Below are 11,288 nucleotides of genomic sequence, written 5' to 3' on the forward strand. Positions count from 1 at the left end.
TGTCTAGATTTTTCCAATATAATGACCTAGAATCCAAACCCTTCCAATGAGTATTCAGAATGCCTAGATTGGTTTTTGGAATTTATATGCATTTTGCTTCCTCACCTGTATCATCTAGCTTTAATGAGAATTTTGGGATAATCTTTCTAAGTCCTTACTATCTTCCTACTTTTATCACTCAATAGGAGTCAAAGGGAACATTCAGCTTTTTCTATTTGCATTGATATGTAAATTTGGTCATACATATTTTATAGAGACATGTAAATGACTCAGCTGAAACTCTGTCACCTGTTTATCCCTTGGATAGATATGTGTACCCCTCTTAAGATACAATTGCAGACACCTCCTTAGCATAAGCAGCTTATTAAAATGCAATAAAGAGGAAAATTCCTTTGTGAGCAATTTTCTTATAGTATTAATAATCCTGATGGAAAAACAATAGAGCACAGATATGGCCATTTCACTGGTGAACCGTCTAGACTTTTAAGCCATGTGAACTAATATAAAAGGATTAATGATTCCAAGGGGGTTAATGCCTATTGAAGGATTTGACATTACCAGAAAAAAACCCAAAAACAAAAACGGGGAGCAGAATGGGAAACTTGTCTTCTACATAAAATGAGAATCCATAGATAACAACATTGATTTCTCACTTGGGATTTATCTGGATGGTACACCAAATAATTTAAGAAAAGAGAAACCTGAAGCAAACCGAAGTAAATCTATCCATTTGCCCTTGCTAGTGTCACTGTAATATCTAATAGCTGATAGCCTTTCAGTCCCATTTACCAGTGTTCTAACATAATAAGAAAGAGAAACTAATAAATTACAGTATAAAGTCATATTTTAGTCAATTTGCATAGTGGCAGTTTAATTGTGACTTAGTGATTTGAAGCATAAGTGAATTTATAGAGAGGAGAGTTACAGGGTTTTTCTATAACTCTCGAAATAACTTTTGTTTAAGCAAAGTTGTGCAGCTGTTTTAACTTGAAAACTAGGACCTTGTTACTATTGTTGATAGTAAGTTAGCATTTCTCATGAATACTTCATTTTAACATCACATATGTTTTGTTGTCTTTTGTATGTTCATGAACAGAGCTGAAATTATTTTTAAGGACATTTTTAAGACTCCAATCTGCTTCTGTTTATATCATGTTTACAATAACTTAAAGTTGAGTCATGATTTGACTTGGGAAAAAAATATGATCTTTGGGACTAGAGTAAAGTTTCTCAAAGTAAAGTCTGGACTGATAACCAAAATGTTTTTAAAAGAAGTCCAACCTTCAAAATATGGTAATAGGAGGAAAAATTATCCTTAAACATGTTGCATCATCCAAATGGCTTGTACATGAAAATCAAAATGAGCTTATTCTACTCTTCATAGAATATTCAAAGCAGTCCTGCATATTTTAACATTGCAATGAGAATTTCATGGAAATTAGGAAAATTCTTTTGCTACAAAGCCATTGAATTATTAAATAAACTATTTCTGACTTTATATGAGAACGCCAATCTAGTAACTATGCAATAATTCCATTTTAATACAACCTATCAACTGTTCCCTCTATTATTTTCTTGTTCAGAAAATTCTGCTAATATCTGACTTTTAATTACATGTTACCATTAGATGTTGATTATCATTTAACATCAGTATTTATTTATTTTGCATAGTGAGTAGTTCTAATCTTGCAACATGCTGTATGTCTTTTCACTTTCTTTGCCAATAACAGCAGTCATCATAGACATCATTAGGTAGGCCAGACTATTTTAAAATTTTTCATATGTAATTCTGGGATGCTCAAAATCATATGCCAGACTAAATATAGACCTTTGCAATCTGTATTCTGTAAATGGCTTAATTTCTAATCTTGATAGAATGAACAAAAAAACAGAAATAAATTGGATTCTTCTAGGAATGTAAATACATTTTGCTATGAATTTGCAAAGAAAAACACAATATATTTGTAGGTCCCAGTTGAATAAAGAATCTAAGTTGTTTCATGTGCTTAAAAAGAGCATTCAAGGAATAGCATCCTCTTTCTCTTTCAAGCATGAGGTGAGGTTTTCAGTGAGACTGTGGCCTTTTATACCAGTCTAGGAAAGCAGGCCATCATATTAAGAATCAAAGGAGCCATGCTGGTGGCTGAAAATATTTATGAAACTCTTCAACGTGTGTGAAGAGTTTAGTGAGAGAAAACAGCTGGTCTGATACTTTAGAAGTTGGAAGGAAGACAGTTCAAGAATATCCAAAGGCAAATGGGAAAATATTGAGTGTTATTTTCTTTTTATGAGTGTATTTGTAGGGAAAGAAGATCACATAAACTTTTTGATCCATTGATTAACATCATTCAGCCATTTCATCACTGGCTGAACAAAGACAACCAGAAATAAGAGATTAAATGCTAATGTGCCAAATAAAAACCTTTCAGGGTAGTACATGTTCCAGGTCAGCAGTGTCTGAATGAAGGGTGTATCCATCGAAAAATAAAGATGAGAGAAAAAAAGGAAAATTACACAGAGAAAGAACAACCAGATTCTTTTTATAAAAGTATATCTAAACAGGAGAGATAGGAACTGGTATATTTCTGGGACTTACTGAACAGCCAGCTTTGCTTAATAAGAGTGCTAACTAATAAGATCCCTGTCTCAATAAATAAGATAGACCTTGTTTGAGGAGAATATACAGAGTTGGCTTATGACCTAAGCTTACACATGCATGTGTATGTGTGTGTGTGTGTGTGTGTGTGTATTTGCAACATACATGCAAACCAGCACATACAGGAACACACAACTTATATCATAAGAACAAAACATGGGATTTTTATCTTCTATTTTACATAGATGGTTAGCATTTCTGGTCTTTCTTATTAAAGGTTAGTGTCTAATACATAATTCCATTAAGGTTTCCTAAGCCCCCATAATTTATGATACTCTTTACAGCATATTGCATTAGCACATTCTTATAATGTGATGTATTTTTGTACATAGAGGTTCAAAATCAGATTAATTCAACATAAATAATAGCTAAAATTTACCATTTTATGTTTAACACTAACAATCATATGACAAGCTCATAAGAATGTCTATAATCTTCTATCCATGTTATAAATAAGGTTGACAATGAAAATCTTAATAAATGAACAAAAACAAGCCTTTTTAAAAACAAATCCTGGCAACTTTAGCGTGGCAACATAACTTTTGATGTTTTAACAGTCTTTTTTGTTCTTTTAACAGTTTCTCTCTCTCTCTCTCTCTCTCTCTCTCTCTCTCTCTCTCTCTCTCTCTCTCTCTCTCTCTCTCTCTCTCTCTCCACACTTGGAAGTTTCTGAGTTTCAAACTTGAAAAGAGAAGAAAATCACCCAAGTCAGGTTTGTGGGTTATTCTCCAGGGCTGCTCTGCTGTGTGGCTTTGATGACAAAAACTTTACTCTGCTACAGTGCAGCCACTTCACTGCAGTCATTTTCCCAGAGCTCCTGTGATATGCCTGCATCCAGAAGCCAATTCAATTGTTCTGAGACCAATTCTTTGGAGAGTCCTTGAAGTGTCTTCACTTTCATTTCCCTGAGGTGACTATTTTATTGACCTTGTGACAGCCCTGCAGGAGTTCACAACCATGGGGGTGAGACAGACATACAGAGTATGACAGCCTTTACTTATTTTAATTTAAATATATTTAAAAAGACATGTTAAAGTGGGATCTGTTACTGCATAATTAACTAAATTTAAAATAAAGTTGAAGATCTTTTATACATATCTATGTTTGATCTGTTGTAAAATGTATTTGTACTATTTCTTTTGCTCTTTTGGGGATACAGCAAGAAAAAAATGTTCAATGTAAATAAAATAATTGAACTATAAACTTAAATGGCATTTAAAGTAAAACTGCTGTAATGATACATAAATCAACAACAACAAATGACTGGTAGGTTTATTTGAGATGCAGAGATGGATGGTACAATTTCTTGAGCTGCCCTTGAAAGACTAGAAACTAATGCACAATAGGGAGTGTGAGCAGGTAATGCACAGAGGCTCGGGCAATGTCAATAGACTCTGTCTTCCACCGCTTAGCAAATGCCCAAGAGGCATTAATTGCTCTTTCAATGATCATGTATATTTCCCACTTTGGTAAATGGAGTAAGGAATTTGGAAACTATTTACTTTTTTCCTTTCTACTTCCAGTTCCCGTTTCCCCCTTGCGCTTCCCCCTTTCCATTTCCCCCTCCCCCTTCCCCTTTCCCTTTCCCCCTCCCCCTCCCCCTTTCCATTTCCCCCTCCCCCTTCCCCTTTTCCCCTTCCCCTTTTCCCTTTCCCCTTTTCCCCTTCCCCTTCCCCTCCTCCTCTTCCCCTCCTTCTCCTTTTTCTCCTCCTCCTCTTCTTTCTTCTCTTCTTCCCCTTCTTCTTTGTAATACAAAGAAGCATAAAGATGTCTGCTTCCCTGGTTATTCTATAATATACCCAATCTTTTTTTCTTTTTAAACATTTTTTATTAGATATTTTCCTCATTTACATTTCTAATGCTATCCCAAAAGTCCCCTATACCCTCCCCCTCCCACTCCCTTACCCACCCACTCCCACTTTTTGGCCCTGGAGTTCCCCTGTACTGAGGCATATAAAGTTTTCATGTCCAATGGGCCTCTCTTTCCACTGATGGCCGACTAGGCCATCTTTTGATGCATATGCAGCTAGAGACAAGAGCTCCGGGGTACTGGTTAGTTCATATTGTTGTTCCACCTATAGGGTTGCAGATCCCTTTAGCTCCTTGGGTACTTTCTCTAGCTCCTCCATTGGGGGCCTTGTGATCCATCCAATAGTTGACTATGAGCATCCACTTCTGTGTTTGCTAGGCCATGGCATAGTCTCACAAGAGACAGCTAATATACCCAATCATAACTAATGTATTAACATTTACTTGAAATCTTTTGCATTACTTATTTGAAAGCAACAATTAATTTACAGTAGACTTTTGAAAGAGAATCTTTACTACAACACTAGTTTGTAACATGCTTGAGTAAGAAAGCTCAGAGACTAATGGAGTCAGTAAGGAGACAGCAGAAAACTAGAATATAAAAGGAAGAGGCAAAATCTAGCCACTTCCTCTCATTGTTGCTTTGGTGTCGGGACAAAGGGTAGAACATTCCTTGTTGTTAAAGGATTACATGGACCACTGTGAAGGAAAAAATATTAACTCTTAGTTTCAGACTTCAATATTACAAAATACTAATGTAACTTTAGGATGATATTGAAAATTTAAATGCAAATGAATATCTTTAAAAGCTTTTAAAATATGCTTTCTGTGCCTGTTTTTCTATTACTGCATCCCAATAACTGAATAGATCTGAGTATCTTTTTTTCTACTGTTTTCATTGTGAAGATAGATAATTAGATTGTATTATAGATCAGCTGTCAGATAACTCCTTTTGATTAAATTTTGTCTTCATAGTATTGCTAAACAGAAGAATTATGATGCGTGGAGAAACATGGACTAATCTAACTAAAAACAACTTTTAAATGGCATTCACCCTTTACCTTTATTTTTGTCTTTAGTAGAGAGTCTTACAAAAGTTTTGCAAGTTCCAAAAAAATTGGGTTACTTCATTCATCCTGGCCAGTTACAAATTCCCCTTGCAATTTGCAACCCCATAGGAAGAACAGAAATATCAAGCAACCAGCACCCCCCCCCCCCCTCTCAGAGCTCCCAGGGACTAAACTACCAATCAAAGAGTACACATGGGAGGATGGAACCCCATGGGTCCAGCTGGATATGTAGCAGAGGATTTCCTTATATGGCATCAATGGAAGGGGAGGCCATTGGTCCTGTGGAGACTCAATGCTCCAGAGTAGGGGATGGAAGTTCACTGAGGCAGGAGTGAGTGGACAGGTGGGGGAGTGCCCTCATAGAGGCAGGGAGAGAAAGGGAGGATAGGGGATTTGTGGAGGGGAAACTGACAAGCAGGATAGTGTTTGAATTGCAAATAAATAAAATAACCAATGAAATTTAAAAAAAAAAAATCCAAATTTCCATTGCCTACGGGCATCAGCATAGAGGCTAGAAGTAACATATTTTGGAAGCCTGGGTGTGATATCTACAGTTGCTTACACTTTTTTAATTGTTTCTTATTTTTTATTTTTATTTATTTATTTATTTATTTATTTATTTATTTATTTTTACTGTCCAGGTGGTGCTCATTTTGTGTTCTTAGGGTCCTAGTTTATGACTGGGTCACTAATGTATCAATGCCACCTTGGGGTTCATTCATTAGGAAATCAAAGCTTTCATTTGGATTTGCTTATATCAGATCCATTCTGAGTCTGACTCCTGTCTTTCAATCCCAATATTCCTAGAGACACAAAGAAGTTTTTGAGTTAAGCACAGAGGTTTTAACTATATTGCTAACCCCTCCTTACTACCACAACCATCTCTCAGATGACTGGATTACAGGCATGAATCACAATGTTTGCTTTGTTTGAATTTGCTTTAAAGTACAGATATGCTAATTGGTGAAATATTTATCACATTTTCTGAATAGTTCTTTTTTTTTTTTCTCAAAATGTGTTTTATAGAATTATAGAATAATGCCAATCACTGCATGAACTTACCATTGTGCTTTCCAGGAAAGCAATCTGTAGAAGATGGGGTAATTCAATTCCAGCAAAGCCAAACTTAACCAACTTCACATAAGTAGCTATTCTACTGACTTTACAATAAAAGCATCATAATTTATATTCATTTTATATGTTTGTATCAGTTTTCTAAAATGACCACGTAGCATTTTTAAAAAAATGTAAAGGGAGTTAGCTTACGCAGTTGAAAGGGTTTTGAAGTTTCTTTAACTCTCATATTACTCATATATTAATACTTAGGGCATTAAGCTATCATCATGTCTTAAATGTTATAGTAGCTAAAAGGCAGTCAAAGTGTTGGCCCTGTGAGCCTGAGGAGCTGTGTTTGAACCCATGAAAGAAGGAGGGAGGGATACTTCCAAAATTGCCCTAATACCTCCTACCATTTTAAGCATATGCACAGAAACACACATACATGAAGAATTTAATTTTTTTCTGAAAATAAGACAGTAATTGAATTAATGTTTTAAAAATATATGCCCCATGCAGAATGTCTATGATTTGTGCTCTAACCATGTATATTTCAATATCAAGCTACTTCAATTTGAACAATGTCCTTAATTTTACCTGTGACCCATACATTTATAGCTTTATTGTTTATATGAAAGGGTGGTTGTTTTTAAATACAAATACAACAGTAATGAAAATCATTTGATTGTATAAACCTACTTCAAGTTAGTGTTACCTGTTAGTAATTAGGTGTTATATTATAGAGTTCTCACACTAAATGAGATTTGAGGAAAACAGAGAGGTTAATAGATCAGTGGAAAGCTCATCAGAGCAGGAAGTTTCCCCCAGGGAAGGGAAAAGGAGATTACAAATAGCTAGGTTAAAGAGAAAGAAAAAGTGAAGGAATTATGTGAATGCTGAATATATTCTTTAGAAACCTAGGTTGGTAAACAATAATTTTTAAACAATATTTCCTCATTTAAATATTCATTGATTGCCAAAATGCTAGATTTTGCTGAATTTGAGTAGGATTACTGGAGCCTTGAGGGGATGTCATCACTTGACTGGAAAGATCAATATCAAAATAATCAACTTAAGAAATTTGTAATTTCCTTGATTTTCCTCTTACATCTATGACAATGTTTTATCTATTTGATTGTCTGCCCTGCTTTTTTATAGACATAAATCTATAAAGCAACACAGATCAGTTCTTACTGCTATGCCAACCATGTGTATGAAGTGTAAAGTAGTAATCTCTATTACAAAATAGAATTTAGCCTTATGTTAACTATCAATGAGACTATGTATAAAATAGAGATGGGAAGATGTAGGTGACAGCTATTTTAATCCAAAGATCCTTATTGTAAATATAGTGCCTCTGTCGTTTCTTCTTTTGAAGGGATGAGATAAGAGTCTTACCCAAGCTGTGTGAATACTAGGGAATATGTCCTAGGTCTAGCCCTGGAAGCTTGTACCCTCCACACAATCCAATCTTCTTCAAGTCTGGACTGTCACAAGCTATCTAAGAAATGCTAAAGCATGCAAGTACATTTTCTGGAAATGGCCCACAATTTTATGGCTGCTCTGAGATGCAGAGCATTTAGAGAATGTATGCCAAAGTTGCCTCTTGCTGGTTACATGCCTTTTCCTGTCACTATTACACGGCCTAAGGATTCCTGGGCATTTGCCCACCCAATGGCACAGATTTTCTGCAGATCAACATGAAGGTGTATTCTAATGTAGTAATGCTGTGTAGACAAATGGATGATTTCATAATTCCTGATAATGATTTTGTAGATAATGATTTTATTCCTAAATTGATACAAATAATCTCAACAAAATAAAAGGTACAATAGATCTCTGTTGACTTCATGTGTCAAGGGCAAATTGCACTAGGGAAGGAAAGCAGGCTTTGAACAAATTAATGATCAAGCAAAGCACTCCTTCCAGCCTAGGAACAGGGCTGCTATCTGATAACTTGAGGTCATAAACTGGGAATTGACAATTTGTTGTAGGTGCGAGAGCAGACAATAAAAGATTGACTCGTTTAAAAAAATAATAAGAAACAAAGCAGATAATTTACCTGTTGATAAAACCATGCTAACCTGTGACATAAACATTATTGCTTTAAATTTATAGTGAACTCATAGAGCTAGTAATAGACAATAATGTTTAATCAGGTACTAATCTTAATGAAAAGACACGTAAACAATTCTGCTGTTGTTCTTTAAGTCTTATCAGTTTATGACACAAGCTATTGTCTTAAAATTTCTAGGAATTTATTGGAATGTAAAGGTATTTAGAAAAATCATGTAATCAATTATCCTGCTGTAATAATTCTGCCTGATAGTTCTTGAGGTAATTTTTTAGTATATATAATCAAGCAAATATGTGTATGTGTGAATTAGCAGGAACTAATTACCCGAAGCCAGCAGCTTTTGTTCTTAGAATTGCAAAGAGGTAAGTCAGAAGAATCCCATTGGGATATGCAGATCCACAGGAAGCAGGAAGCAGTCCTACTCTTACAGGTCTCAGAATACGATTTTTGGGACTTGGACACATCTTGACCTCTTGCTCCTGATTGGCTGAACAGCTTTCTGCTTTCCTGACGGACACCCTGTTTGACTGGCTCTTTCAACTCAGCTGTTCTAGCTCAAACTTCATTCCAACCTGATTTATTCAAATTAGCTTCTCTTAGCTTCTGACTGGGATGCTCTGATTGTAAAGGCTGCTTCAAATACCTTGTACTAAACTCCTAACTGGACTGAACTGAGTACAACTTTACTAAACTGAATTGCACCAATCTGAACTGCCTCTCCCTCAATGCTCTTAAGTAGCCTCTCTTCTCTGTTTGTTCTCCAGAGAGTTGGTTCTATACTATCTCTGACTCCTGTCAAATCTTTCTCTGATTTATCACATTGTTTGGTCCTAAACCTGACACCATTTTTTGGGGACTCAAGGTGTGTACCAATGGCATATATGTCTTCCAGTCAGAGACCAAAGGTATGTACTAAGGGTATGTTTATATTCCAGCCAGAGAGATTAAAGGTATGATTAGAGTCTGCACTGAGGGTGGATTATATCTTTGGGTGTGATCCCTTGCCAGAGCAGACATCTTGCTGGATTAAAATTCCTCTACACTTTATTAGTACCATTGTATTCAAGTTTACATGGGTATCTGAGGGACTCCTAAATATTGTAATATCATTATGGGAATAATATATAAGAGAGCACACAATTTCCCATAAATAAATTTGTCTATTTTTCCAGAAATATTTTTTCTTTTTTTATTGGATATTTTCTTTATTTACATTTCAAAGGTTATCCCCTTTCCTGGTCCATCCCTTGCCTCCTGGAAACATCAGATCCCATCTTCCCTCCTCCTGCTTCTGTGAGGGTGTTTCTCCATTCACCCACCTACTCCTACTACCCCACCCTCAATTCCCCTACACTGGGACATCTATCAAACCTTCATAGGACCAAGGATCTCTCCTCCCATTGATGCCTGACAAGGCCATCACCTGCTACATTTGCAGTTGTAACCATGGAGCCATGCGTACTCCATGGTTGATGGCTTAGTCCCTGGAAGCTCTAGGGGGTCTGGTTGGTTGATATCATTGTTCTTCCTATGGGGTTGCAAACCCCTTCAACTCCTTCAGTCCTTTCTCTAACTCCTCTATTGGGGATCCTGCATGTGCATTTTAGGGTGACTCTGAGCATGTCAGTTGGAGTCATAGATGTGGTGCCAGAGCAGGGCTGAAGGCAAAGTTTTCAATGGTGAGTGAAGAAAATTAAAACAAATTAAATGACTTACTTCAGAGCTTCTGAGAATCAAACCATAAAAGAGTTGAATTTTAACTCAGATTCTCTTTTCAAATATTGATCGAGACAGTAGTTAATCTCAGTCTGGAAAAAATGAGCCTCTTTTTGAAACTCATCTGCCTAGGGAGTGAAGGCTTTTTTTGAAATGTAAGCACACAGAAATAATATTTTCAAATAATTTGAAATTTGTTCCTAGGTCTAGTAGAGATGGATGCACAGTCACAAATCAGGGTATTGTAGCCTATGAATGAGGGATGGAAGGAAGATTTACAAATAAACAGACAAAGAAAGGGTAGCTAAATTGCACAGTGCAGCCATGTGCTTCAAAGGCAGTGTGAAAGAGCTATAACAAGCAAGGAGCCTCTTTTGCTTTCAGATGCTGTTAAGTGAAGTAACCAGTGACACACTGCAATAATGAGAAGGTCTTGTGGCCTTTACTGGTTAGTTTTTGTTAACTTCACACAGCTACAATTATCTATGAAGAGGGACTTCAGGTGAAATCATACCTCCATCACATTGGCCGGATGACAAATCTGTAGACATTCTTGGGTCTAATGATTAATGTATGATTTCTCAGCCTTATGGAACAGTGACAGCCCAGGGCTTGGGAGGCGTTAAAAGGGAAATTGGATATGGAACTTGGAGTAAGGCACATAATGGCTTCTCCTTTAGTTCCTGCCTCCACGTCTCTGCCTTGGCTGCCTGAGATGACACTGATGGACTGGAACATCTTGAGAACTTATAAGAGAAAGACACCTTCTCCCCAAGTTTTAGAACACATTATGTTTTGTTAAATAGTCTTGAGAGTGCTACGGTTGATGGGGAGAGACAGAGACAGGGAGGGGTTTGTGGGAGCAGGGAAGGAGGGAGGGAGAGAGAGAGAGAGAGAGAGAGAG

The sequence above is a fragment of the Mus musculus genome, chromosome 5 (genome assembly GCF_000001635.26).
Source record: "Mus musculus strain C57BL/6J chromosome 5, GRCm38.p6 C57BL/6J".
In the NCBI taxonomy this organism is placed as follows: Eukaryota; Metazoa; Chordata; class Mammalia; order Rodentia; family Muridae; genus Mus; species Mus musculus.